Genomic DNA, 3,979 nt, shown 5'->3' with positions numbered 1-3,979 from the left:
TGCCTCACGTCTGGCCAAACCCTTCCCTGGAGCACCCCCGCTAGCCTGGGGTTCCCGCTGCCACCATCCAAGGCTCTGGACTCAATTCTGGCTCTGCGCACTTTGGAAAACGCAGGCCTGATCGTCCAATGGGTACTAGACCCAATACAGGCACTTGGGGCACTTCCCCAAGTCAGAGGCTTATTAGGGAAGCCTCCCTTAGTCCACAGACCTAAGGGGCCTCCTAGGCATAATTTAGACCCACCCCTCAATAAGTCTCCCACACCGGTAACAAGGAGCACTTTATTGATTATAGGGGGTAGAGTGAAAACCGGGTAAAAGGTAGAGCAGTATCATAGAAATATCAGAGGAATATCAGAGGAATCCCATAGAGCAAACTAGTACGGCTGATGGTAGCCTTTTGATCTTGCATCTGAGTTACTGTAAGCTAAATATCTAGTCGGATCTCGAGTAGGTTACTCACATGCATCATCCAGAGGTGGTTGGAGTTTTTCTCTGGAGGCAGGTCACTCTTGGAGCATGCGGTTATGAAGAGAGAGCCAGTTTCAGATTCACCTGGATGACCGCATGGCTAATGGCTGCCTTCTTCCTGGACCAGGCCTTAAATAACCTTTCTGACCTCAACAGCCCTGTCCAATTGGAGCTGCCAGTGCTGGCCACTAGCCAACCAATCTAAAAAAGCATCACTGGCTACCTGGGCCGGTGAATGGGGCTTTTCCCTCCCCCTCCCCAGATGACCAGAGAATCCGCCTCCCAGGCACCAGGCTTTTGTCATGTAGACAGGGAGGAAGATCCCCCACCCTGAGGAATTCAACACCAGCCTCACGCTGGCAGAGACAGATTTCTGGAGAGGTGCACAGACGGTGGCATTTCTGCCACAACGATGACACACAAGGACAGCTGCATCACACAAGGACAGCTACAAACAATAACAAGAATCGATGCATATGTTACAGGACTCTGCACTGATGAAATGGAGCATGGAAACAGCACAGAGGTGACAGAGTTCATGTTGCTGGGACTGTCTCAGACCCAGGAGGTCCAGCTGTTCCTCCATGGCTTGTTTCTTCTCTTCTACTCACTGATCCTCCCCGCTAATATCCTCATCATCCTCCCAAGATCCCCGCCTGGGCTCCCCCATGTATTTCTTCCTGGCCAACCTGGCCTTCCTGGATATTTGTTACTGCTCTGTCACTCCACCTAGAATGCTAGCCGACTTCTTCACCTGTCGCAAGGCTGTCTTCTACAGGGCCTGCCTAGCACAGCTGTTCTTTCTCCACTTCTTAGGAGGAGCTGAAATCCTCCTGCTCATTGGCATGGCCTTTGACAGGTATGTGGCCATCTGTAAGCCACTACACTATGCCACCGTGGTAAACAGAGGGGTCTGCTGGGCCTTAGTGGTGGCCGCCTGGGCAGGGGGATTCATGCATTCCATTATCCAAGTCACCCTCATTGTTCCCCTCCCCTTCTGTACCCCCAACAAGCTGGACAACTTCTTCTGTGACATTACCCAGCTGATCAAGCTGGCCTGCACTGACACCTACATCTTGGAATTGATCATGTTCTTTAACAGCAGCCTGGCCACCTTCATGTGCTTCCTCCTCCTGCTGATCTCCTATGGGGCCCTGCTGAGGGCAAGCTCCTCCCATGGGAAGAGCAAAGCAGCCTCCACCTGTGTCACCCACATCATCATTGTGTTTGTCATGTTCAGCCCAGCCATCTATGTCTACTGCCAGCCCTTCCGTATTTTCCCCATGGACAAGGTGGTGGCCGTGTTCCACACTGTGATCTTCCCCCTCGTGAATCCCATGGTCTACACACTGAGGAATAGGATGATTCTCAGTGCTATGAAGAGGCTGCTGGACAGATCTGGCCTCTGGAAAGGAAAATAGAAGAATGCCAATATAGAACTGCAGAGATCAGAACATTTTTGTTGTGCTGGGCAAGGCTTTGTTTGAGTTGTACTGGAGTAGCACTTTAATCATGGTATAGGTTCTACAAATTAACCATGGAGTTCCTCTGAAGTATGCTGGAAATAAACTTTAAGAAACTTAGTATCTGTGGAGTACAGTGGTTCTTTACACTGTGGGTACATTACACACGTGGTTTAAGGCGCAGTAGCCTATTACACTGCACATTAACATGTCATGTAAAAACCCATGCAATTACGCTAATGCACAGTAAAATAGGCTACTGTGCATTGTGCATCACTTTAAAAATGGCACTTTTCATACTGCACATTAGGGCAGCTTAATGCGCATGTATTTAGTACCTGACATTGGAGGTACTAAATCTAATGGGCATTTAAAAAAGCGCATTAATGCAGGTGTAGACACACCTTGTGCATTTTTAATTGTGCAGAACCTATGGTCTAATTTCCTGGGTCCATAGAAAAACTTTGGAATAAATGTATTATCCATGAAGTGATCTATAATATAGATGGACAGGATCCACAACAGCTGTGCAGAAACACTGGACTAACTCTATAGCAGGGTTTTTCAACCCCCAGTTGACAACCCCCTGCTCTAAAGTATTTATGGAATAACTATAAATTAACTTGGTATAAGCCAGGCAGTAACTCTATATTAACTGTGGAGTAACTCTACATCATCTGTGGGGCAATTCTGTTAGCTGTGTAAGTATATAGCCCCAAATCCTATATGGCTAATTCTTGTTTGGGCTTTTCCAGAAAATGAGCATCACCTCAAGACCCTTAATCCTAGTTCATGCTGGAAAATGTGTAGTTTCCCTACTGCTCCTTCCTGCAAAGGCTGATCCCATTTTGCCCTGCAGATCCATAGTAGTAGAAATATCCCTACTAAGAGTACTGCCACTCCCTTTTGCCCAGTAGCCAAGTGCTTAGAGCACTTCTGGAAAACATGGGAGTCCTAAGGCCAAAAGGAGAGTACGCAAGAGGGAACTTGACTCTTACAAACCTTTCCTCTTGGTGGGCCAGTTTTAAGGGGAGGGATAGAGGATGCTCTGCTATCACCATTTGGAAGGATTCATCTGAGAGTGGGGACACAAGATTTGGGCCACAGTAACTGTACGGCAACACTCTAGTAGTACCTCTGGATTGTTTTCCTTTTATATCTGGAGTGAGCCTGTAGCACCCAGAGAGTAACACTATAGTGACTCCATGGTCAGAAAGGCAAAACCTGAGAGCTGTAGAAAGTGGAAAAGAAGGTGGGACTGAGTGTAAGGTTGGCAGGGACACTGGTTGGATGAGGAGCAAAACGGAGAGGACTTTCCAACCCCCCCTCGCCAGCTTTTCAGGCTGCTCTGTACGTTGTTTCATGCTTTTCTCCGAGTTCACATCCAAATGTTTCTGGAGTCTTGATATACAAGCAAGTGTTCAGCTAGACACAGAGGTTTCGAATGACATTCTATCATACATATGCAAGAAATAAAGTAGACAATCAGAGCAATATTTACCTACTGTTTTTTAAGTCACAGAAGATTTTCAACTTTTTAGTCACATAACCAAGTAATAACATCTACGTAATTGTAAAGAACCAAATGCATTTCATTTCCTTTCATTACCAGTGGACCTCAAAGTAGTTTTATAAAAGTTGTTAACACGTATACAAATACTTAATGTATATTGCATAGTAAACATGGGGTTTTTTGTTTTTTTTGTTTTTTTTTGTTTGTTTGTTTGTTTTTTACAGTATTCAGGACTCACTCAGTGGAATCATCTGATCTTTGTTAAGCAGGGATCTGATGGGCATGGTTGCCTTTAGACATTAACAAAAGATTTATCCTTCAATCCTACTATTAGATCTGCAAGTCAAGGCATCTGAATTTGTCTGGGGGCTTCTAGACATTATTCCAGCTGCAGCATTGCTTTCCCTATGCGATGGAGACATCATGCCATGTGCACAGCTACAGGTGCATCAAGCAGGCCGTCAGGAGCACCATTGGAAGAATTATATGGCTAACAGCTTGGGCACTATACTGGCTGGATAGCAAATTTTAA

The 3,979-nt window shown here is 46.0% G+C and overlaps 1 pseudogene; it reads left to right on the top strand.

Moving 5' to 3' along the window:
- The first annotated feature begins 973 nt into the window (after positions 1–973).
- On the top strand, positions 974–1,892 carry LOC102386079 (annotated as a pseudogene).
- The last annotated feature ends 2,087 nt before the right edge of the window (positions 1,893–3,979 follow it).

This window comes from Alligator sinensis, unplaced genomic scaffold, assembly GCF_000455745.1.
Source record: "Alligator sinensis unplaced genomic scaffold, ASM45574v1 scaffold1896_1, whole genome shotgun sequence".
Taxonomy (NCBI): domain Eukaryota; kingdom Metazoa; phylum Chordata; order Crocodylia; family Alligatoridae; genus Alligator; species Alligator sinensis.
Note: the sequence above shows the minus strand (reverse complement) of the source record. Positions and strands in the feature narration are given on the sequence as shown.